The sequence below is a fragment of the Lissotriton vulgaris genome, chromosome 2_1, assembly GCF_964263255.1.
Source record: "Lissotriton vulgaris chromosome 2_1, aLisVul1.2, whole genome shotgun sequence".
In the NCBI taxonomy this organism is placed as follows: domain Eukaryota; kingdom Metazoa; phylum Chordata; class Amphibia; order Caudata; family Salamandridae; genus Lissotriton; species Lissotriton vulgaris.
The window spans coordinates 1886684083-1886710892 of NC_141687.1; positions in this window are offsets into that span (position 1 = coordinate 1886684083).

Genomic DNA, 26810 nt, shown 5'->3' on the forward strand with positions numbered 1-26810 from the left:
GAGTCAATTAGCAAATGTCTTTTAGGTCACTAGACATTATGGCCGGTTTAAAAGTGCTTCGTGGGGAGGAAGGACTATAGCACGGTGAAAGTGTAACAGCATTGGTGGTGCTGTTAGTGATGTTATCAGGAAGTTCATGGCGTGGTGAGGCTAGAAAGCGAGCATCACACACAGAGGTGGCATGAGCGTAAGTAAAAATGTTTCTCACGCTGGCGAATTGCCTGGTATGCCTCCTGGGGTGAATCAGCAAGGGAATTGACCCTGAAAGGGACCAATGAGAGTTGTAAACTGTAAGGAGAGAAATGCTTACCCGGTGGATGCGTAGAGTTCAGCATAATCACAAGAATGTCGGTCAATGCCTGCAGGCTACCTGTTGTGCCGCCATCAGCCTCCGGAATCCGAGTGAGGGTCGCGGCAGTGTTTAAATACTGATCGTAAGTACCGGCACCTGGAGGGGTGGAGAAATGGTAGAGAGACTCCCGTGCCGGCACCCACTGCTAAGCGCATGCGTGGAATAGAGACAAGCTGGCGCGTGCGCAGTGAGGGCTGCTTTCTGCGCATGTGCGGTAGTTTTGGATGCCGCGTGAGGTGCATGAGCAGTAGTTCTTAGTATCACGCTTGCGATATCTCAGTACTGGGGGCGGGGGCAAGGCATTGGCTCCTCTACAGTGGACAACCGGGGTGCCAAAGAGACACACCAGAATCAAGGGGCAGAGAGCACAAAATGTATTGAGTGATAAGGCATTGGCGCCCCGGAGTGGGCAGTTGGGGTGCAAAGAGGACTCACCAAAATCAAGAGGCGCTCTTAAGTGATGTGCGGTGGCGCAGTGATAAGCGCAGAAGGTAGAATGGGCCCCAGTAAGGTGGGCATTAAGTTATAGTTTTAGGGAGTTCCATGGTATGGCATCAGTAAATCCATGTTTATGGAGGGAAAGGCAGTATATCCACCATTGTTCCTTACTAAGGAGGAACTTCATTCCTGTCGGTGGTGAATTGTTCAATCACGGTCCAAGTCAAGTCGTTGGGAGTGTGGTTGAAGTTGAGGAAATGATCTGTCAATTTGCTGATGTTCTATTTATATCTAATTGTGCTTATGTGTTTCACCACTCATGTACGTACTTTACGTGTGGTCATACTAATGTAGCAGAGGCCACATGGGCATGTCAGAAGATAGACTACATTGCTGGAGTTGCAATTAGTGTGATGGTGTTGGGTCCATGTTCTACCTGGTTCCAGGTCCAGGGTTTTGGTGTGTCGGGTGAGGTGGCATACACTGCAATCGTTGCAGGGGTAGTGTCTATTGACTTTTGGGAGGCCCCAGGTGTTGACGATGGTGTTCGGTCCCATGGTGTTTTGAGGCTTGGGGCGAGTTGGTCTCTAAGGTTGCTAGATCTTTTATAGGCGAAGCGTGGTGTCTGAGTTAATGATTTTCTAGCGGTTGCGGATGATCTTTTAACAGCAGATCCCTACCCAAACACGCGCCAGAAATTAAGCTATTACTGGAAGAAGAGCGCCTAGAGGCGCTCTTTATTTCTGAAAGTTGGCTTAGAGATAGCTCAGCCCCAGATATTGTTGAAGCATTACCCCCTGGCTTTAGAATTGTTCACCACGATAGGGAAGGAGCAATGGGAGGAGGACTGGCTATTATATATCAGGCACAAATTGTATGCACAATTTCTTCTCTGAATATCAACCACTCGGAAGCCTGTGGCTTCAGATTATCCTTCTCCACAACAAGCTCCTTTGCGGGAGGGCTAATCTATAGGCCCCCGGAACCCTCTAACGGGTTCCTGGACTCAGCCCCAGAACAACTGGCAAGTATGCTTAGAGAGAAAAATGCTATAACAGTGTTAGATGATTTTAACCTCCACTTGGATGACCCCCATGACCCTTATGCTAAGCGGTGCCTAAACGACATGGAAGCCTTACAGCTCCCACAACTGGTCCCCTCCGTCACTCATGAGAAAGGACACCTCTTAGACCCCATTTTCTCAAATGATCAAAGACTAAAAGTATCTGCCCCAATCTGGATGCCATGGACAGATCATGCCCTCATTCCTTTTGATCTCCAGATTCCCATCACCATACCAAACAAAACTCATATAGTTATAGGACGGAAATGGCCCAAAACTGTACCAGAGACTTGGATCTATGATCTGGAATCCTCTGTTCCCCCAAAACTAAAAATCTGTATGAGGCCCACAGTAATTGGCACACATGTATAAACAACTCCATCAACAGGAACTTCAGGAAGCCAGGCCCCCTTGCTCAGAAAAACACCACTAGATCCTCCTGGTTCTCCCCCACGTTAGATCAGCAGAAAAAGGGCTGTAAAAAACTAGAAAGAGAGTGGAGGAAGTCGTATAACCCCGAACTAAAAATAACTTATAGAGCAGCTATCCGGCACTATCAAATCAGCGTCCGGAAAGCACAGGCCATCTTTTATGAAGAAAGTATTACAAATCCTCTAACTCTCCGAGGGAACTTTTTAGGATTGTGAAAACCCTCACTAGTTCAGCTCAAGAGCCCAACAGCCCAGAACATTCCAAAGAAAGGTGCAATGGGTTGGCAACTTTCTTTAAAAATAAAATTGAAATCATTTATAACTTCTTCCAGCCCAAATCCCCAGAACCATCAGGGATCCCCTCTCCCATATCTCCCGAGCCGCAAAATTCAGTTCCGTGGGACGGACTAGCCCTCACGACCATCCACCCCATGAAAACAGATCTGATAACAGCACTATTAAAAAAAAAAATCAGGCTCTCCCTTAGACCCAGCACCTCCAACATTCTCGCCCAAGGTGGGGAAGCCGTTGCCATTCAACTCAGGAATCTCATCAACCTCTCGTTCGAGCAGGGCCTGGTTCCAAAGGAATGGAAACACGCCATCATCAAACCCCTGCTCAAAAAGCCACACCTAGATCTGTCCAAGTATCGTCCAATATCCCTCTTGCTAATAGTGGGCAAAATGGAAGAAAAACACGTGAACTCCGTAATTTTCTCCTTCCTCGAAAATAATAATATAATTCATCAAACACAAATGGGGTTCCGACCCAAGCACAGTACTGAGTCGGCACTGTTGGTGGTCACGGAAAAACTCAAAGCCATTTTAGATCAGGGAAAAACGGCTGCTGTGGTGCTCTTAGATCTTAGCGCCACATTTGATACGCTTGACCACTCAGTACTAACCCAGAGAATCGAAGAAGTGGGCATAAGAGGCACCGCAAAAGAATGGGTGGCCTCCCTCCTGAGGGATAGGTCCTTCCAATGTGTGGAGGGTGGGTTCGAGTCAGATCCCCTTCCAGCTCCCTGGGGGGTGCCTCAGGGCTCATCCTTGAACCCTCCCCTTTTTAACATTTACCTCAGTCCTCTCCCTCTGATTATTCAAGAATTTGGTATCTCCGTCGTGTCAAGCACGGATGATACACAATTAGCGTTCTCAATCACAGACACCCTGAATTCGGACCTCCGACAGCTCGTCCCCTGCCTTGAGAAAATTGGGTCTTGGATGGCAAATTGTAAGCTTAAGCTAAATGGGGACAAAACTGAGCTGATGATTCTGGGCAACAACTTCAATCCCAACATGAATATCCCATGGCCGATTAGCTGGGGACCACCAGCCAGATTCATGAAGGTGCCATTCTGCGATTAGCAAATTGCGAAAAATTGCGATTCGCATTTTGAAAATCGCAGAATGGCATTCATGTAGAAATGCAATGCAAAAAAGCGAATCGCAATCAATCGTAATTGCCGATTGCGATCTTGCCACAATCGCTTAATAATCGCAGAATCTGCATTTTTCCATGTAGAAATTGCGACCTCGCAATTAGCGAAATCGCATTTTGCGATCTCGCTACTGCGAGATCGCAAAAACGGGAAGTCGCATTTCGAGCCCACTGATGACATCACAACCAGGAAGAAGGCTTACCCCACCCACAAACTGAACACAGAGCCAGAGAGTGGAAGCAGGATACTGAAGAGCTCCAAACCTTAGACTGTGCAGCACCCCAGCAGGACAAAAATCACCAACATGTCCCAGGATGCAGCAGGGAGGAGTGGGCAGGAGAGGAAGCGAAAACTCAAGTTTTCAGAACTTGAACTGGAGTATCATATTGAGGGGGTCACCAAGAACCATGCATGCCTCTTTGGCAAAGACTCCCGGAGGGTGCCAGAGGCAGACAAGTGCAGTATCTGGCAGCGCATTCGCGCTAAAGTTAATTCGGTTGGGGTGACCCAGCGGTCAATTGATGACCTTAAAAAGCGCTGGTACGGCCTGAGAGGCCGTTCTAAGGAGCGTATTTCCGAGAGGCTTGGGGAGCGACTGGCCACCGGTGGAGGGGAACCTGTAGCCACACCAAACACCCCATTGGAGGACCTGATAGAGGGCACCATTGCACCAGAAGCCTGCGTGGGGGTCATCCAGCTGGACTCGTCTCGAACCAGCCAACAATCTGAAGGTAAGTGCCATGCGACTGCGACCCTGTCCCCCAACAATGCCCATGACTCCTGAGCTAGCAATATGACATCCCCAACAATGCAGCCCATGCACACCTGAAATGCCCCATTGCATTGTGGTAGTTGTAGTGAAATCATTTATCCCCAGTTAGCTGAACACAGCCAGAGCTGTAAAATCAAAGTTAATCCAAAAGCAAGTCAGGTAAAGCAAGCCTGCATGCATGTATCAACATTGCTTGTGCAAGATACATAACATTAATCATGCACCCTTTCACATTGCAGGTGCAGTTGAGCAACCCAGCACAGATAGCGAGACCCAGAAGGACACTGAGGGTGAGGGCCAGTCCAACCAACGACCCGGTCCATCACAGCCACCAGCAGTTCTTCCACCACCACCACCCGGTGCGGACAGGTCCACCCCTGCAGCCACAGGTGTGCAGCCAACACCCCAACAAACAGCCTCAGCAGTGGTACAGGTCCCACCACCAGCGCTTAGGAGGCAGACGAGGCGCACAGCTGGAGCCAGATCACACACCAGCGCACTGAGGCGCCAGCAGCGTCAGGGCTCAGCAGGCACGGGCAGGGCACTCCTACTACCTGATCCTGGCCTGGTCATTGAACGCCGCATGCTGGCAGTGCAACATACACAGGCGCGTCACCTTATTATTATTATTATTATTATTAATACATTTTATAGAGCGCGTAGTCACCCGTGAGTACCCCAGCGCTAGGAACAGTAAACCTGAGGATAGTGAGGGGCAAGGAGGTGTGGTAGGGAATTATGGAAACAGGAGTGTTTTCAGCCGCTTCCTGAAACGTAGATAGTTGGGTTCTGTTCTTATCTCGCGGGGTAGGGCGTTCCAGAGACGTGCTGTGTGAACCGAGAAGCTTCTTCCACCCGTGCGGGCCTTCTTGACTCTGGGGATGGTGATGAGATGTTCCTGATCGGAACGGAGAGATCTTGGGGCTTCGTAAGGTTTAATGAATTTAGCTAGGATCGGAGGTCCTTTGTTTTGCAGCGCTTTGTGGGCCAGGCAAAGGGCTTTGAACTGCACTCGTTCCCTAACCGGGAGCCAGTGGAGGAGCCTCAAAGCCGGTTTGGCTGAGGCTCTGGCAGGAGTGTTGGTGACGATCCGGGCCGCCGCATTTTGGATCCTCTGTAGCCGGTTCAGGGTGGCCTCCGGAGCGCCTAGATAGATGGAATTACTGTAGTCGATCCTGGAGAGTATTAGGCCTTGGATCAGTAATTTTTTTGCGGTAGGAGGGAGTAGGGGCAAGATCTTTCGGATTGATTTGAGGAGCCCAAAGCATGTCCCGGCTACTCTTTTTGCCTGTGTTGCAAACGATAGGTCTTTTTCGAGCCAGACGCCTAAGCTCTTAACCTCAGGTTTAGGGGCTGGGGGCGGGTCTAGACAGGGGGGCCAGATGTTCTGTGACCAGATGTTCTGTGACAGGGAGAGTCCCTTCTGACCCAGGAGGAGGATGTCGGTCTTTGAACCGTTAAGTTTGAGATGGGATCGGTTCATCCAACCTTGTATCTGCGTCAGACAGTTGTAAAGGTCCGCGGGTTTTTGGCTTGGGTGAGATAGGGAAACCACTAATTGTGTATCGTCAGCATAGCTGACGATGCTCACTCCGAAAGGGATAACGACCTCCTCCAGTGGGGACATGTAGATGTTAAACAATGTGGGGCTCAGTGAAGAGCCCTGAGGTACACCAAACTGGAGGGGTTTTTCGGAGGAGCGGGTGTTGTTCTCCCAGATCTGAAAGGACCTATGACCCAGAAAGGACGATAGCCAGGCCAGTGCTTTTCCTTCCACGCCGACACTCCTGAGACGATGAATCAGGAGTTGGTGGTTGACGGTGTCGAAGGCCGCACTGAGGTCGAGGAGGATCACTGTCACTGATCCTCCATCGTCGAGCAGTGCTCTGGCCTCTTCCACTGCCACCAGGAGGGCGATGTCGGTGCCCTGTCCTGGGCGGAATCCAGTCTGCGATCTTTTCAGCCGATCATTTGTTTCCAGAAATTGTGAAAGTTTTCTGTTTACCAGCTTTTCGGCGACCTTGCTAGTTCCCGGGAGGAGGGAGATTGGCCTGTAATTGGCCAAATCCGCGGGGTCAAGGGAAGGTTTCTTCAATAGCGCCTTGACGACTGCCGCTTTCCAATTGGGGGGGACGACTCCCTGTTCTAGCGAGGCGTTAATGAGCTGGGTGAGGGGGGGGACGATCGTGGGTGCTACTCTCTTAAGGAAGCGTAACGGAGCAGGGTCCCTGGGGGAGCTGCTTTTGATGTTATTGAGCGTGCTTTCGACCTCCTTGTCGGTCACTTGTCCCCAAGAGGTGAGACAGGGGGCGATAGGAGTGTTATTGGTCTCTTTTTCCTCACGCGAATTGGTGGTTGGAATTGAATCGAGGATTTTCTGGATCTTATCTGTGAAGAAATTGGCTAGTTTATAGCATTTTTCCTCATCAGCCTTGGGGTCTGGTGGAATTATGGGTCCGGAGTCGGGGACTTTGAGGAGTTCTTTTAGAATAGTGAAAGATTCCTTGCTGGAGCACGCGGAATGTTCTATTCTTTTTTGGAAGAATAGACTTTTGGTTTTTCGGAGGGAGGTTTTATAAGTTTGTAGAGCGGTTTGGTAAGCGTCCTTTTTGTCCTTAGCCTTATCCTTCCTCCAGGAACGTTCCGTTTTCTTACATTCCTGTCGTAGGGCTTTAAGCTCCGGAGTGTACCAGGGAGCGGGGGTAACTCGTTTGGAATGTTTGAGAGTAGTCGTTTTGGGGAGGAGTTGATCCAGTGAGGATGTGATCCAAGAATTGAACTGGTCATCGGCAATGATAGGGTCACCGGAGAGAGTCGGTATAGAATTAGCAAGGGTGTTGGCCCATTCCTCTGGGACAAGCTTGTGCCAGCGTCGATCGGTGACTCGGGTTTTGGAGGGTTGTGGGGGGCTGTGAATAGGTGGCAGGAGAAAGGGATTAGGAAATGATCTGTCCATGGGAGAGGAAGGGGGGAGCCAGTGGTAATGTCCGTGATATTGGTCAGGACGGGGTCCAGGAGATGTCCCTGGCAGCAATTCACACCCAGCTGCAGGGGACAGGCCAAAATATTGCCCAGATGACCGCTGCTGTCAGAGAGAACAGCCAGCTGCTGGTAGCCCAGCAGGACATGACCCGCTGCCGCCACCGCCAACTACTGGCCCGCTTATCGGCCTACACCAGGTCAAACCACATAGTTGGGAATGCAACATCACAGCTGGCACGCAGGTCACTTGCCATGCAGGGCCAGATGGTGCAGTGGTGCCAGGATGTGGCCAGGTCACTAGATCTGCTCACAGCAGCAGTGCTCGGCAGCCAGTCTACTGCCCATGGAGAACCAGAGGGGCCTGATGACGTGAGCGAGGTAGCCTCAACTAACAGCAGCGCATCCTTGCCACCTGTGCCTGTACGTCGCCGCAGCAGCAGGCCAACAGCATCAACTAGGGCCAACACCGTCCCTCAGGACACAGATAGATGACTTGGGGTGTCTCGTCGTAGCCGACAGTGAGAACTCAGACACTCTCAGGGAGGCCATGCAGTACACCCCTGCAAGCCCAATACCCCAGCAATGGGAGGTATGGAGTAATACTCTCTTCATGAGACACCAAAATTAGTAAAGGCCAATTTATTGTGCATAAACAAATAAAGATTAATGGTCTGACTTGATTCACACTCATGTCATTATTACATTTGTCATGTATGAGTGCAGTGTTTTGTGAGGGAAATGGGTGCACTAGAAACAGTTAATAGTGATGTGGTTGCAGCGCCTGTGTCCTTCAGCAGGATTTTCTCAGCGTGCATGACGCACATGTGGAGGCAGGCGGTTGTCCCCTTCCGACTCACTGCCAAATATCTCCACTGGTATCCTGCGCTTGGTAGCAATGTCGTGGAGTATTGCACGATGCGGCAGCAGACCTCAGGTGTGTATTTTGATGGCCCCACCATTCTTGTGCAGTATGCGGAAACGGCTCTTCAATAGGCCAAATGTCCTCTAAATGCAATTTCTTGTGCGTATGTGTGCAGCATTGTAATGCCGTTGCTGTGGTCTGGCAGGGTTGAGGTATGGGGTGAGGAGGTACTCACGTAGACCGTAGGCGCTGTCACCTGAGTGTAAGAAGCACAGGGTGAGTGCCTGTTCTGCGCAGATACATGATCACAGTGTACTATTTGGGGGCATGTGTACTTACCTAGTAGGTGTCTTTCGCCAAAGTCTCCCCTGGCCAGTCCTGTGTGAATGCCGCTGTGCCGGAAGATGAAGGAGTCATGTGTGCCACTATGTCCATGATGTAATTCTTGGCATTGCACACATCTGGATATTGAGGGAGTGATAGGACTTGCGGTTGCGGTACAGTATTCCGTTTGTGCTGGTGGGCAGATGTGGATGTGGGTATAGTCAATGCATCCAATTACATGCGGAAATTGTGCAATGTTGTAGAATTTCAGCTTGGTGTCATTCAAGTCCTGTTGGGTGGTGGGGAATGATATGTAGTGGTGTAGCCGGGTCAGCATTGCATCCAGGAAACTCCTTAGGCAGCGGGACATGGTGGGCTGGGATATCCCCCCTGCAACAGCGACTATCCCCCGGAAGCTTCCGGAGGCCAGTAGGTGCAGGCTGCACAATACCTGCACATGGGTGGGAATGGCATTGGTCCACCTTGTTGGGTGCTGCATCAGGGGTCTAGGTCCTGGATCAGCTTAAAGATCATTGGCCCATTTAGGCTGTCTTAGCATAGATTTGCTCCCTGGTTTGGCCCAGAAGGGTGACCCGCTGACGGAATATCCGCTCCTGGATCCTACGTCTGTTCCGTGCTGCTCACTGTAGCCTTCGCCGCCTGACCATTGAGTATAGAGTCCTGGAATTGTGTTTGGTCAGGCCTGCACCTGTTTGTAGTTAGCTAACGTTTTTTTTTGTTTTTCTTTACTGGTTAACACCTGGTTTGGGTTCTCCTTAAATTGCGCGTCGCAAATAGCGATTACCGGGTTTTTCGCAATCAGCGATTTTTCTTGAATGGCATTTGCGATTATTTTGCTAATAATTTCGCAGAATCCATGGTTTTTCGATATTTCAAAATCGCTAATGGGCTTGTTTTAGGATTCTGCGATTTTATTTGCGAACCCGCAATTTTGATTTCGCGATTTCTCTTTTTTGCTATTTTCACTATCATGAATTCCTTTTACTCAAATTGCGATCGCAATTGCTAAATCGCAGCTATTGCGATCGCAATTTGGCTTCATGAATCTATCTGCACCTCCCTTATCCAAGCCGGCCATAAAAACCTCGGTATGTGGATAGACAAAAACCTCACAATGGAGATACAGGCTAAAAAACTATCCAGTACCTGCTTTGGGACACTATGTCTGCTTAGAAAGATCATGCATCTACTCCCTGAAAATGGCAAGAAAATAGTGGTCCAAGTCCTAGTAGTCTTGAGGCTGGACTACGGCAACTCCCTCTTCCTGGGTTCACCGAAATATGTAGTTGACCGTCTGCAAGTCGTTCAAAACGCAGCAGCACGGCTACTACTAAACATACTCAGACGTCAGTCGATCAGACCTAGACTGAAGCAACTACACTGGCTCTCTGTTCAAGCCAGAATTAAATTTAAATCACTCAACCTGGCTCATCGTGCTATGCACGGTAGGGGGCCGGTACTCATTCTAAATCTGGTCACCCACTTCATTCCCCTACGACAACTGAGGTCCAGTTCAAAGTTCCTCATTAAGAACACCATAACAAAAAGAGCCAGATGGGGGGAAGGTCCTTTTCCTATCTGATACCTAAGCTCTGGAACAGCCTAGATCCTGACATTCGATCTATCAAAGAAGAAACTCAGTTCAGAAAAAAACTTAAGACCTGGCTTTTCCCACCAAACTAGTCCTCCTCTCTCGCTGTACTGTTTTCTTAGCGCTGAGATGCCCAAGGGTAGTCACGCGCTCTATAAATCCCATAAACATAAACATAAACATCTTCACAACCTGGTTGGAGGCTGTGTTGTAGGTTGTTACACAGGTCGTAGGTTGTTCTTGGGGCTCTTTGATGATTGTTTCTAGGAGTGCATCCCTGTTCTGGTTGCGGGCTCTCTTGCTGGGGGCATTGGTCACCAACAGGCCTCTGGGTGCTGTGTTGGTTCTGAGATATTGGGTCAGAATGACTCCATGTAGAATGGTTCTGATTCTGTTGCGTTTCTTTTCGGAGAGTGTCTCCCAATCAGTGGTCTGTGCTATCGAGGTAGAGATGTTAAAACCAGTTAGGAAGGAGGGGCCAGCGAGGATCTCGCTGATGTCATCCTCGCGCGTCGCAAATAGTGATTATCTGCCATGGTTTTCTGCCATGGTGCAAAAAAGAGAGAGGGACTCTCGCAGCTGTGCGCTTCATGGATATTCGTATATCAATAGAGAGGGAGGACTAGATAGCTAGTCCAGATCTCCAGGGGTTTATCTGTAATATCAACAAGGACTGCACTTCGAAAGCTTCCACCCCAGACCCCTTAGGGAGACCCTCCCCTATGGACAGATTTTGCGCAGTCGGAGAAATTGCAGCTAACTAGCAGACTACAAGAAACAGTCAACCACCCTGGCACAGAAGCTATCGGAACGTGGCTACCCTAAGACCATCATCGCCAAGACCAGCGAGAGAGCCCACAAACAGAACAGGAATTCACTCCTAGAAACAATCATCAAAGAGCCCCAAGAACAACCTATGACCTGTGTAACAACCTACAACACAGCCTCCAACCAGGTTGCGAAGATCCTCCGCAAACACTGGAAAATCATTAACTCAGGCCCGAAGACGTGGGAGACACCACGTTTCGCCTATGAAAGATCTAGCAACCTGAGAGACCAACTAGTGTCCACTCGCCCCAAGCCTCAAAACACCATGGGACCCAACACCATCCTCAACACCAGGGGCCTCCCAAAAGTCATGGGACACTACCCCTGCAACGACTGCAGTGTATGCCACCTCACCCGACACACCAAAACCCTGGACCTGGAACCAGTTGGAACATGGACCCAACGCCATCACACTAATTGCAACTCCAGCAATGTAGTCTATCACCTAACATGCCCATGTGGCCTCCGCTACATTGGTATGATCACACGTAAAGTACGTACAGAAGTGGTGGAAAACAGAAGTACAGTTTGATATAAGAAGAACATCAGCAAATTGACAGATCAATTCCTCAACTTCAACCACACTCCCAACGACTTGACTTGGACCGTGATTGAACAATTCAGCACCGACAGGAATGACAATGACAAGTTCCTCCTTAGTAAGGAACAATGGTGCCTTTTCCTCCATAAACATGGACTTAATGATGCCATACCATGTAACTCCCTAAACCTGTGACCCCCTATATGGGCTAACCTGTGACCTTAGTGGCTAGCTCCCCTGATTCTGTGCAGCCCACTGTTTGGGCTATATCTCACTGCCCACCCTACAGGGGCCCATTCTACCTTCTGCGCTTATCACTGTGCCACCGCACATCACTACAGAGCGCCTCTTGATTTTGGTGCGTCCACTTTGCACCCCAACTGCCCACTACGGGGCGCCAATGCCTTATCACTCAATACATTTGGTGCTCTCTGCCCCTTGATTCCCGTGTGTCTCTTTCCGCACCCCGGTTGCCCACTGTAGAGGAGCCAATGCCCCAATACTGAGATATCACAAGCGCGATACTAAGAAATACTGCGCATGCGCCTCACGCGGCATCCAGAACTACCACGCATGCGCAGAAAGTGGCCCTCACTGCGCACGCGCCCGCTTGTCTCTATTCCACGCATGCGCTTAGCAGCGGGTGCCGGCACAGGAGTCTCTCTACCATTTCTCCACCCCTCCAGGTGCCGGTACTTATGATCAGTATTTAAACACCACCGCGACCCTCACTCGGGTTCCGGAGGCTGATGGCGGCACAACAGGTACCCTGCAGGCATTGACCGACATTCTCCTTACAGGTTCTAACTCTCAGTGGTCCCTTTCAGGGTCAATCCCCTTGCCGATTCACTCCAGGAAGCATACCAGGCAATTCGCCAGCGTGAGAAACATTTTTACTTACGCTCATGCCACCTCTGTGTGTGATGCTCGCTTTCTAGCCTCACCACGCCATGATCTCCCGGTAACATCACTAACAGCACCACCAATGCTGTTACACTGTCGCCGTGCTATAGTACTTCCTCCCCACGAAGCACTTATAAACCGGCCATAATGTCTAGTGACCTAAAAGACATATGCTAATTGACTCATCTGTATGTCCCGTTTTTGTCCTACATGTCTTGTCATTCATGTTACATGTGAAGGTATGCTTGATGAGGGAATCCCCTCATACACTTAGAGCACCTTAGTGAGTGCGACACATAGTCGATTAACACTCACTTAATAAGTATAATAACTCTTTTAAATTGCACTCACACTCTTTATGGTCCTGAGGAAAGCCAGCGTAACAAAAGGCACTGGCTGAAACATGTCGACCTACACCGGATGTAGGTGGTCTTAACTTCACCACCATAACATCCAACTGCCTTGTTTTTAACTGCTCACGGAGACCCAGTTATTAAAATGTAATTTACCCTTGGGTACTGGGATCAACGTGAAGCCGTTTTAATTTTCACCACTTCACTCACCACACTCCACTCTCAGTAAACATACCTGCTCCGCTGTAATCAGGTGTTGTAGCACACCCGGGACACGCTAGGTGTCACTGGGTGGGCCCGATGATGAAGCATGCCACCAACTAGGTTGGTGGGTGAGGGCTTCATGAACACCTACTAGGTGCCTGCTGATAAATACAGCCTGAGTCCTACTTAGGTCCCCCTTGGCTAGTCCTTGTTGATATTACATATAATCCCCTGGGGATCGGGACTAGCTATCTAGTCCTCCCTCTCTCTCTTGATATACGCATGTATATCTGATTGTCATATGGATGATGTCATCAGTGATGTCATTTGAGATGTCATCAGTGATGTCACTGACGATGTCATGAATGATGTAATATGTGACATCATCAGCAGTGGATTGAGGGTGCGCAAGTATTTCAATGCTTTTGTACAAGGGAAATGTCCAACTAACTATAACACCCCTAAAACCTATGGTTTTTTCAGTGAATTTCTAAGGTTTTTTAAATGCTAATTCCTGACTATATCAGTCCTGAAACCTATTTTTTTTTTCAATGAATTTCAAACGTTTTTTAAATGCTTATTCGTAGCTTATCAGGCCTGAAACCTATATTCATTTCAGTGAATTTCGAAGGTTTTGTAAATGACAATTTTTCAATGTATTAATTGTTTTCTTTATTTTTTGATACTGATTTACTACATATTTTAAACTAGTTATTTTTAGATATTTATTTTTTAAATTACATTTTAATTACATTATACATTACATTACAAAATATATATTTTCTCAGAATTAATTACTTAGTTTAAATACTTTGCAAATAGGCAATAGACTTTTAAGTACAGTAGTTACAATGGGCAACACGATTTCAAACACAATGCAACATTGACCTCAATGTGAATTTCTAGTTAAATGCAATTAGGTACTTTATGGATTACTTTTCTAACCACAGGACTGGATCCTAGATTCAGTCTTTGGACTTCCCCTGTAACGGGTGTGTAAAAGCGTTCTAGTTACAGCAGTGATTTGTACGGAATATACTTGTATTTTAAAAGTTGACACTTAGAAATTCTTTCACATAGAATCACCAATGTTATCATATGGCAGGAAATTCCTTTAGCTGGTAAGTAGTGCTATTGTCACTTTTAATTACTCAGTGGTGGATCCTGGATCCAGCACTGGTGCATCTGCTGTAAACAGTTGGAAGAATGCGTTTAAGTCATACAGGCAATTTTTGGGGATTATTTTTAGTTTGTGAAAATAGACACTTAGAAACTTTTCTGGTGAAAACCAGATAATGGATTCCTATGGAAGGAAATACAAGTTACTGGTAATTATGATTAGAATTACTTTTAAGGGTCTGTGCCGGGTTAAAAGATGCAGCACTGAGTTCTCTCCTGATAACAGGTGAGTAAATCGGAAATCGCTGTTCGGATGATTTTAGGTGAATATTTTAAAGTTCCAAAACTACACACTTAGAAGAATTTCCAAGTGAAACCAGTCAATGTTAGCCTAAGGACATTCAATCTACTGGTGAGTATAGTTAGAATTACTTTTCATGGTTAGTACTGGGCTCAAAGATGCAGCACTGAGGTCTATCCTGATAACAGGTGAGTAAATCGGAATTTGTAGTTCTGCTGATTTTATAGGAATATTTTAAAGTTCCGAAACTCCACACAAAAGATTTTCAAAAGGAAACCAGTCAATGTTACCCTATGGAAGGAAATTTACTTAGCAAATAAGTAGTGTTATTGTTACCTTTTCTTACTCAGTGGTGGATCCTGGATCCAACACTGCTGCATCTCCTGTAAACATTTTAAAGAATGCGTTTAAGTCATACAGGCAATTTTTAAAGAATATTTTTAGTTTTTGAAAATAGACACTTAGAAACTATTCTGGTGAAAACCAGACAATGGATTCCTATGGAAGGAAATACAAGTTAGTGGTAAGTATGGTTAGAATTACTTTTTAGGGTCAGTGCTGGGCTAAAAGATGCAGCACTGGGTTCTCTCCTGATAACAGGTGAGTAAATCGTAATTTGTAGTTCGGCTGATTTTAGAGGAATATTTGTACGTTTCAAAAATCGACACTTAGAAACTTTTCTGGTGAAAACCACACAATCTATTCCAATGGAAGGAAATACAAGTTACTGGTAAGTATGCTTAGAATGACTTTTCAGGGTCAGTGCTGGGCTAAAAGATGCTTCAGAAAAGGGGGTGGTGATGAACAGAGTGTCTGAATTAAGCAGACCACTCTTACCCAGTCCAAAGATCAGGGCTAGATCCATCACCGTTTTTTAGCTCACTGCACCATCCCAGCTCAGAACTTGGCTATATGCAAATTAGTCTGACCCTGGCCCAGTGCATCATGGGAACAGGGCAGACCAAACTACCAAGCCAATTCTTATACTGGGAAGGAAACAAGCTACCGGGGACCGGTTTCTGGCATTTCAGCCGTCTTCGGCCCGGCTTGCTTGAATCCTGATGGTGCAATGAGCTAGGGACTCACATCTGAGTATACCCTTCCAGAGATAAATAACGGTGATGGATCAAGCCCTGATCTTTGAACTGGGTAAGAGTAGTCTGCTTAATTCAGACACTCTGTTCATCACCACCCCCTTTTCTGAATCGGGCTAAAAGATGCAGCACTGGGTTCTCTCCTGATAACAGGTGAGTAAATCGGAATTCGTAGTTCGGCTGATTTTAGAGGAATATTTGTACAATGGTGAAAGAAGGGGGGGGACCTGAGGTAATATGTGTGCAAACACATCCTGTGACGCGTTTTAAGTTGTGGAATTAATTCCTCTTCAATCCAGCGGTCTCCTGGGGGCCAACTGGCCAACCAATTACCTCCAGTATGTGCCAGGGAGCAGCGTTGCAGAGAGGTGTTCAGAGGCCACGCCCCTTTTTACAACACTCTGCAACACAGCTCTGTGGCACTTACCGGAGGTACCTGGTGGGCTAGTTGGTCCGTAGGGGACCTATGGATTAAAGAGGACTTAATTCCCCAACTTAAAACGTGCCACAGGGCGTGTTTGCACACATATCACCTCAGGCCCCGCCACTACCTTCACCACTGTGCAAACGCGCCTGTGACATGTTTTAAGTTGGGTGATTAAGTCTCCTTGAATCCTGAGGTCTCCTAGCAGCCAACTAGCCCACCAGGTACCTCCAGTATGCACCAGGGAGCTGCGTTGCAGAGAGTTGTTCAGAGGCCACACCCCTTCTTACAATACGCTGCAACGCAGCTCCGTGGCGCTTAGTGGAGGTAGCTAGTGGGCTAGTTGGACCCCAGGGGACCTCTGGATTGACGAGGAATTCATTTCCCAACTTAAAACGCGCCACAGGGCGTGTTTGCACACATGTCACCTCAGACCCCATCCCCTACCTTCACCACTGTGCAAACGCACCCCATGGCGCGTTTTAAGTTGGGGAATGAAGTCCCCTTGATTCCTGAGGTCTCCTGGCGGCCAACTAGTCCACTAGGTACCTCCAGTAAGCTCCACACAGCTGCGTTGCAGAATGGTGTAAAAAGGGGCGTGGTCTCAGAACACCCTTCTGCAAAGCAGCTCCGTGGCGCATACTGAAGGTACCTGGTGGGCTAGTTGGCCCCCATGGGCCCCCAGTATTCAAGGGGAATTTGTTCCCCCTCTGCAAACATGCCAGGGGGCGTGTTTGCAGAGTGGTGCAAAGAGGCCGATCCCAGTTTTTTTTTCTTTTTTTAAAGAACGGGGCTGTGTAGCCCCCCTTCTTTTTCTAAATTATTGGCTCTGGGGACCCCATCCCCCAGAGCCTGCCCCCAATTTTTAATCCAAAAAAAATCAGGAAGGGGCCGCGTGGCCCCCCTGCCGGGGTCATAATTTGCCCCGGGGACCCCATCCCTCAGGGCATGGCCCTTTTTTAAATAATATTATTCGGGAGGGGGGCTGCTTTTCCCCCCTTCTGTGGAAAGTTCCGGCCCCGGGGACCCCATCCCCTGGGCTGTTTCTTTTTTTGGGGATAGGGGCTGCGTGGCCCTCTCCCAGGCCACTAACAGCCCGGGGACCCCATCCCCTGGGGCTGGCCCTCTTCGTTGGGGGCTGTGGGGGGTCCCCAATCCCCCCACGGTCCCAGCCGGCTCCCTCCAATTGCTTGCCTCTTTCTGAGAAGACCCAGCCAAACAAAGCCATAATAAAAACCAGTAGCTGGGTCACCGTTGGAACTCTAAATTTATATTTTTTCGATTAGCAGTTAATATTTATGATGCTTATGATGGCCACAGGGTTAAATGTTCAATTTTCTGGAGAATCTGGAACTTGGAAAGAGAAACAAATACACTTTCAACCATTTAGAGAGTTTAGGAACTTCTACTAACCTGCTATACATCGAGGTACATTGGAGTGCATTATACAACAGAACTTAATAAAAGAAGGTGACTTCTTTAAAGCAAGTTCATCATGGTCTTTATGTTAAGTCTTTACCCTTGCTTTCAATTAAAACCCTCTGGATGCCATATCTTAAAAATGATAGTGAGGGACTAAAACCCGGGAGACAGTGGAGTCTATGCATTTTTGCAGTGTGGAGCAGACATGATTGTGCTGGTACAAACCAACCACAATCCAAACTGCACAGTATTCCGTTTTTTGTAAATGGATCAGGATATTTTTAGTGGCACAAGCATTCAGCAAAGTACAATAATTAAGCATTAAACACACAGTAGACTTAGTGATGGCTGTTCTACTTTCTTCTAGAAGATAAGGTTAGTGTATTGAGAGTAGATAAATATGATAAGAATGACTTATTGTGACCATTCACCAACATCTCCAAGTTGAACAGAATATCGGGGTTTTTGTGTCACCTAACCTGCAAGCCTATGTCTGATTGGCTCATTTTTTTGGCGCTGGCCCAAAAACCCACCTAAATAACTTAATAGGCATTAGGCACATGCTATCTTTCTTGCATCCAAACCTCATTCACTTTGGCCAGGATGGACAAGGCACTTTAGTTAGATCTGAAATCACTTGCTTTGCTGGAGTTACAACTGAGTGTGATCTGCAAAGTTGGAAACCATTCCTCATACACCTCCAACACTTCATATTCATGTAAGTGAAAAATTATACCTCACGTACCCCGATACCGTAAAATCACCCTTACCTCCTGTTACCTCTACGAGCCCAAACCATAAAATCACCCTTATATTCCTTTATTCCTACCAATTTGTTTACCCTAAAATCACCCTTATCTCCCTCTCTTCTACCCGTCCCACCCCTTAAAATTACCATTACTTCCATTTGCGTCTACCCGCACATAGGCCGCTTTTTAACCCCTCCCCTGCTGATGACGGAACCGCTCCGTCATCAGCTGTGGTGGCGCTGTGCTGATGACGGAGCAGTTCCATCATGGCCCGCCCGCCGCTCATGCGCGGCGAGAATTCCGCGCCAGCGCTGAGCGTTCTATTGAGCGGGCGGGGCCATGACGGAACCGCTCGGTCACAAGCACAGCGCAACCGACGCTGGTGACGGAGCGGTTCCATCACCAGCATGAGCCCGCCACTCTCCCGCCCCGCCCCCTTAGCACTGAGGCGGAATAGCCGCCGCAGTGAAGGGGTTAAAAGAAAATAACATAAAAACTATGCTAATAAAAAAATACTTACCTGCGTGGACAAGTGTTGCACAGGAAAAATACAACTACTTCCCAGCATGGCACTTACCTGCATGGCAAAGGCTGCATGGTAAAGGTCATGTGTACTAAAGGATTAGTGATAACGGCTGCTTCTCCTATTGCAGGTTTCAAAATAAGTCATTAACACAATTATAGGAAATCATTTTCAGATTGAATTTTAAATGATAATTACATTATATATATATTTGTAGTACTCAACATTGAGTTTTAGTACATACAAAATAGTTTTAGTTTGGAAGCTATATATCTGAGGCAAATTAAATAATTTGACCAAGATCACTCAATGTGAACTTTTGTCGAACCCGAGATTGGAACTTACTTAGATATCCTGCAGCATAGCCACGGAGCCCTTTTCTTCCTTTTTGCTCCCGTCTTTGGCGGAGAAAGAGATCCCCTTTGTGTAAATATATGTATATATTTGTCACAATTATAGAATTGCCTGGCATCGAAGACTGTAAGAAAGCTGATGGAGTGGGGGAGGGTCAAACCCAGCTTCTTTAAGCAGAGTGATGGTGGGGCTCCGAAGCAGTGCTATGGGACCTTGTAGAAACAATGTCCAGTTCTAGAAAATCGACATCTGCTCTGCAATATGTCTAACAATTATGCTTTTGATCTTTTTTCCTCACAAATCGAGTTGTTTGAAAGATCTGTTTTTTCGATTTTTTTCTTTAATTCGAAAAAGAAAACGTTTCGAAATAGATTCTTCCTTCTGGCATTTTTTAATCCACGAAGGCCGCGGAGAAGCCCCTGGTGCCAATATCTGTAAACCATGTATTAGTGTACAGCCAGGAAAACTCCACCCACACAGTGCTGCCATTTGCATATTCTGAGCATCTTGCTGCTGAAAATGATGGCAGCAGCACTTCCCTTCTGCCATAGTAAAGCAAGGAAAGGAGAACAAAAGATTTGCAAATCGAACATGCCACCAAATGCGTCGATTTTATATTTAATAAATTTCAGAAGACAAAGACTATACATGCTTCTACAGTAGCCAGTGTACCTCCCCGGCTTCCACCAGCAGTTATTAGTGTAGGAAGAAACAAAAGAAAACTGGCTTTGAATGGATACACAGAACTCTGCGCGTGAACAGATTGTGTGAATGGATGGGAACCCTTTCAATGCCATGATTTCGCTGCTGTTCTGCCAGGATTCATCTCAGCAATGGCTGGTAGTGCTAATTTGAATAATGCTCTGCATACATTTCAGATGCCCCTAATGGTGTCAATTCCTCCCATTGAAAGCATCATCTACTATCTGAAAATATATTTGATATCAGCCCAGAGCTCTCCACTTAACCAAGGCCCTGTTAAATACATGCCATGGGTTAATTACAGGGTTACATTCTGACAGGCTGAGAAAATGGAATTGTCACTCAGAAAGTTTGCAATTAGTATGTGCCTCGATGGTACATAACACTATTGTCTATGGTTAGCTCTAGATTAACAGGGATGATGAATCTCGCACGTCCGTCCACATGAACGAAGCGGTGGCAGCTTTTCAAGCCACAAATATTATAGTTTGCCTAATATTAGCAACAGATCTCATTATTTGAGAGTACTATTTTTGAATCACTTTACAGTTCAATGCAAAATATATTAACATTTCACAACCTCAAGTAATATAGTTCAAAACATTTTCTAAGAACTTTGAAAAATATCATATGCATTTCAGAGAAAGATGGAGAAGTTGTTTTGAGCCCTTCAGGGCTCAGACACTGAGTGAACGACTGCACTGGGCACCGAAATGTCTCTCTGCATGGCATTTATCGATAGCTACTATTTTAATGTCAGCGAGTATCTTGGCACGTGAGCTCTAGAATATTTTTTAATACCATTCGTGAGCAAGTGATGTTTGAGTGTGGCCATCTTCAGGAAGTAGGGGCCACGTGTTTCCTTCTGGAGGGATGTTTTAATTATTTAAAATCAGACAAAGACTGTAAATAAAAACACACGTTTCCAAACATGATCACTTGGTAGAAGACATATGTTTTACAGGCATTTTAGGAGACAACTGATGAACTATTCCACTACACATGGTCTGGACTGTACCTTCCAGCGCAGGAGAAAATCATGACTGACCCTTTAAGAAAATTGTCCATCACTCCTTTTAGTCTATGTTTCTGTAAGGGATCCACGGTGTGAGGACCCCACAAGCCAATCACATTTGAAGGCAGACTCCTTTTGCCAAGTCCAAGTGAGTGTTGTCCGTGGACTTATATGGCCAGGCCATGGTCAGGTTGTATTGTTATAGTGCATACTTCAAAGTTTAACACTTATGGTCAGAGGAAGAGGTGAAGACGGGGAGCACTAGGTACCATAAACCAAGGATTAAGATCAATACCAACTAAATAGGAAATCGCACAGATGGTGTGCTGACAGGACCTCCAAGTAGAGGGATGTGTGATGATCCTTCAGCATATGACTGTTTCACAATTTATTGTAGTACCCCCCAGTGAGGATTATTGGGAGCTATGCCACAAACAAAATGGCTACTCTGAAGTGATGCTCTTAAGAGCCCCAGGTTTTTGGATTTTCACAACACTGATGGAGAATCGAAGGTGGATCGGGTGCAGTGCTACAGGGATTTATACACCCCGTTAACAACCCATGAAGCATCATGTTTGTGCGTAGACCCCTCCTCTCTAACATGCATATGGTGAAGTGATGCACGGGGGATGCAGAGAGACCAACACAGAAGGTCAAGATACTAGAGGCTGACCCCATTTAGTCCTCCTTCTTTGCACAGAGGCCATAGTGAGATTAGACGACCCCCCTATAGTGCAATCAACAAAGTATGTGGCTGGATATTTCTGCTGGAATTTGATCCAAACTACCCCAACAGAACAATACTTCTCATTTTTCTTGCACCCTTTTTTACTAGAGAGGTGCAAAATGTTAATGACACTGGCAGAAAGACGTAGACCCACTAGTCCACTACGTTTAGTGTCTCCTGTAGAAGTTCTTTTATAGGTGTTTGGAGGCTAGATAATAGAAGATTATTTTTGTGTTTAATATATCCAATCAAACATTGCCATTTAGTGAGATCATGTTCATGGGTACTGGGAAACCATGAAGGACCATTCTCACATATATGTCATCGAGGTGGGTTAGGGAAGGTAGGCGCATGATATGAAGGTATGGGTGTGATCAATCTTCAGCGTGAAAACCTAGTTCCAGGATACCGCCTATGCCAAGTGTGCAAGACTTGATAGCTCATCAAAGAGGTCGGTTTGCCTTATATGGTAAAGAACCACGAGTCAAGAAGATATCTATGAAAATGTGGCTAGGCAGGCAGAAAGAGATAAGGGATTATCAGACACAGTCCCTGGTAGAAATTAAATGTGTGCAGGATACTGCTCAACAATTGAGTCAGTTCATGATCGTGAGAGATGAGCGTAGAAAGGTGTGCACTTGAAAACCAGCAATGGGCACAAATAATGATCTGACCAAATCTTGCGCTGTAACACGACATTTCTTGACTCATGGAGGTAGGGACACACACTCTCATTATATACTCATGGAACATCACCACATACCATATCAGGCTGTGGCCGTTTTGCATTATTAGTAACTGTGCCTTATTATGGTGCTCAGGAATAGAGCAGCTGATTTAATTCCCAAGTAGCGTAGAAAGTAGGGGTGTGCAAAACTTTGTTATTTTCTTGCTGCAAACATTGTGAGAAATTACACATATAGCATGAAATCTGGGCCCAGATTTACAAAGGTGTCACGCAACGAAGCACAGCCCCCAAAGTTACTGTGCTGCATTGCGTAAAAGCTAGATAGTAGGAGAGTGCAATATCTACAAAGATATGGGACTCTTCTCCCCTCTTCCAAGCACTGGCGCAGAACCGGTAACCGGTCCTCATGTAAAGCGCTCCAATACCTTCAGGTCGAGTTTGTACTATATAAATCTGCAACAACAAAAAAATGCTGCGGCAGTTACAATGTACCCAGACACGATCATCTTAGATCTTGGTACTGCTTCAAATGCCCAGGCACAGTCTCAAAACTCAAAGGAGAGCTCAAATACTGGCAAACAGCTCCAAAAGTTTCAAAATAAAATGTTAAATTCAAGATACAGTTCAGATGCCAAGATGCAACAATCATATGCACCGGCATTGCTCAAAATTCGCAGACACTGCCTTAAATGACAAATTACAGTTTTAAGTGTCCACTCATCTCCCCAAATACCCTAGAGCTTCTCACACCTATTATCAGTAGGAAATCACTTCACATGCATTTTTTGGCCCGATATCTTATGCCAAATTACCCAAGGCAAGGGAGCCAATAAGTGTCTGAAGGGTACAGACAAAAAATCTTGGATAGAGTTGCAGATTTTTGTTTTTCTTGATTATGTATTTTGTCGTCGACTACGTCATTTAAACAAATCTGTGCGGATGGAAATACTTGAGTTTGTGTATGTCATTTTAGTTAAAAATACTGTAGATATCAATTGGAAAAGCACAAAAAGTGCTGAAACAAATTTTGGATTCCACATAGGTAACCCGGTAGTTGAAATGTGTTATTATGATCAGATTGTTGGAGTGCTCGAAGATCACATGCTCCTTTTTGCTATATCTCATTTTTATTTACATCCTTTTCCCTTTCTTTCATTTATACTGGTTTGGACAATGAATAATTGTGTTACATGGCACTCAGCAAGTAATTCTTCATGCTGCTAAAGAATTAAGCATTTGCCTAACAATCAATTGTTTACACTACATGTAATATCCTGAGGCAGGCCAGGCCATATCGAATGGCGAGTGTGCTACTGGTCTTACTTCTTCAGAGACATATACCTTGTGTGGTGTGGTGCTGGCAGTGTGCAACATAATTAAGTATGGGCGAATTTTGCGAATCTCGCGTTCGCGAATTTGCAGATTTTTTTTTTTTATCTTCGCACGGGTTTCTGCAAGTTCGCGAGGGTTTTGAACAATTTCGCAAATTGCGAAATTGTACAAAACGCGTGCGAACTTGCAGAAACACGTGCGAACACAATGTGCCCAGTAGGGTATGTGCCTCTTGTGTAAATAAAAGGTCAGAGAAAGATCAGTTCAGCAGATGAAGAGAAAGGGTATTGCGCTTGTGAAAGTCAAGGATGCAAAGCCTATCCAGCATCACAGCTGATTTTCCACGGTAGATTTGGGAAGAAGGCACACCTGTCCAGCCTCGACGTCGCTCACGATTGTTTTTGGGCTAATGAATGAGTCACTGAATTTGAGCATCAACTAGTTCGAGCGACCATGTGTGTGTTACTATGCAATCGCCCCGAAGGGCGCAGGGGTCCCTTGAGTGAGCTGCAGACCTGTGCCCAGCCATGCAACTATTTTACAATGGCGCCAGCAAGCTGCCAGCGCCGTTGTAAAATAGTTACAAAGTTAGCTTGCACAGGAAGCACTGAGATAAAATAAAGCAGCACCTGCTTCGTTTTATCTAGTGGTTCCTGTGCAAGCTAACTTTGTAACTATTTTACAACGGCGCTGGCAGCTTGCTGGCGCCATTGTAAAATAGTTGCATGAGTGGGGGTTCAACTTTTGAACCCGTTACGTTCGCGGATTTTTTTTTGCGGATTTTGCGGGAAATCCGCAAAATTCGCGGATTGCGGATTTCCCAAAAATCCGCAAAATCCGCTAGCGTAACGGATTTCCCGCTCACACTTAAACATAATGACCAAAGTGAGAGAGCTTGCAAGGGCGAAAAACAGACCTCTCTACTTTAAAAAAATATATATACATATAGCACGATCAAGGAGCTCAAACTGAGGATCCTGGAGCACCAACGGGCGATCGAGAAAGTAGACATCTCATATTCGGTCGCCCGGCATTTTGCAGAGGAGCATAGCAAAGATCGCAAGCAACTCCGATTCTTTGGATTGGACATTGTTCCACCAAATGCAAGAGGAGGCGATAGGCTGAGGAGACTCCGCAGATTAGAGCCCAGATACATTGTGGATCTCTCAACGAAACAACCTGGTGGGCTCAATAGCGGGGAGGAACTAGCATACCACTTGGGAAAGTAATACCATAGGAGGAGTAATTTGTCCTTTCCGATAGGAAGCTCTGTACATTAAAGAAAATCCAACTAGAATATGTATACTCCTTGAGGACAAAAATAACAAGAACACTGTAAGAACAGGTATATTTTTCCAAAAATGTTCTACCGGTAGTTTTCCAATTCTGATATTCACTGACTTGATCTATGAATTTCTGTATCCTTTTGTTGAACCTTAATTCTGACTAAAAATGTAAACTGTGATATATATACTTTTTGTCCCCCGCTGAAGTCGAGTATGGACTACCATAGATGTGTAAATCTGTAAATAGATATATAATCCAACTTGCATATATATGCACTGTACATGACAAGTATGAGACTTAATTTGCGTATGTATGTATAGATAATAGGATTGAGCTTATAATTTTGAACAAAGGTTTTGTCTTCTTCACTGCGGATTATACTGCAGTACAGGGATAATTACATACAAAATGTGGCCTGAGAGTATCCATTTTGGCAACCTAGCTACAATTTTTATCTTAAAACACACCTAGACGGGGTTTAGTCTAACTTGAATTTTGTAAATAGTGTAGATACACTTTTTCCTTTGCAAGTTCCTTGAACCTAAAGAGTATTTTTCTGCTATATATTCAGTAAATAGCAATATCTAGGAATCATGATGAATTATGACGTAATAATTTGGTTCACTTCCACTTACAGGATAGGAACATAATTCTTTTCTTTCATGTGCCTGGCGACTTTCCTTACTTCTTATGTTTTTTGCACTGTCTTGATTATGTTAGCATTGTATAAAAATGCCATAGGACACAAGCCGATCCACGGCTTTATTTTTTCAAACGTGATCATTTCATGTTCAAATCAGTAAAGACCCTTATCTGGATAGAACACCATTCCAAGATGGCGCCCATAGTGGCTCAAAGGGGTATAGTCCTATGTCTATGACAATGCTCACAACCTGTTTATTTATATAATGGATTGTAAGATGTGGATGAATGACACGCTGACGAAGGCTCACGCCGAAACGCGTCTGTGCTTCTCTTTTCCCTCTAATTAAACTCTGGTTTAACCTTGGTCCACGAGTGCTGCCTCTTTCTTGTGGATTCGAAGGAGAGTCGAGCGACAATATATATATATATATATATATATATATATATTCAACAGGTTTACCCCACTTCAGGGGTAGGTTTGGAGTCGCAGAGAAAACAGACTTCAATCGCTTAATCTTGTGAAAATGTTCTTAGTTTATTTTCATAAATCCATCGGGGTTTCAAAAACAAAACAACAGCCAACGCGTTTCGACAGCGTCCGCTGTCTTGATCACGGTCAGTGTAGTAAATGAGGCTCAACAGTTTTAAGGAACCAACAACAATACCAGTTACGCCCTCTGTGTCACATGGTGTGTTACAAACATATTTGGCATTCTGGGACTTGTAGTTTAGGCAATATATTATGTCATAATCGCCATTTTAACCATGGGTTAAATTAATCAATGTCTAGCATTCTGGGACTAGTAGTATAGGCGATCTATTACTTCATAGTCGCCAATTAACAGTTCTTTGTAACAATTACAACAGGGCAATAATATGATTATATCCCATGTCGGTGTCGGTTCCCTTTTAAAGCAGTATCTTAAGGAGTACTGCCCACCGGAGTTCCTTAAAACTGTTGAGCCTCATTCCCTACACTGACCGTGATCAAGACAGCGGACGCTGTCGAAACGCGTTGGCTGTTGTTTTGTTTTTGAAACCCCGATGGATTTATGAAAATAAACTAAGAAAATTTTCACAAGATTAAGCGATTGAAGTCTGTTTTCTCTGCGACTCCAAACCTACCCCTGAAGTGGGGTAAACCTGTTGAATTTGTAGCGGTTGGCTCTACCGCAGGAGTAACGCGACCAAGGTAAAGCAGCGCCTAACGGAGAGGAAGGGAGCCAATTGGTGGATATATATATATATACATATATATATATGCACAAAGTGAAGCTCTTTCTTGTAATTATCGCAGCCGCCGCCACAGCAATGTCGGAAAG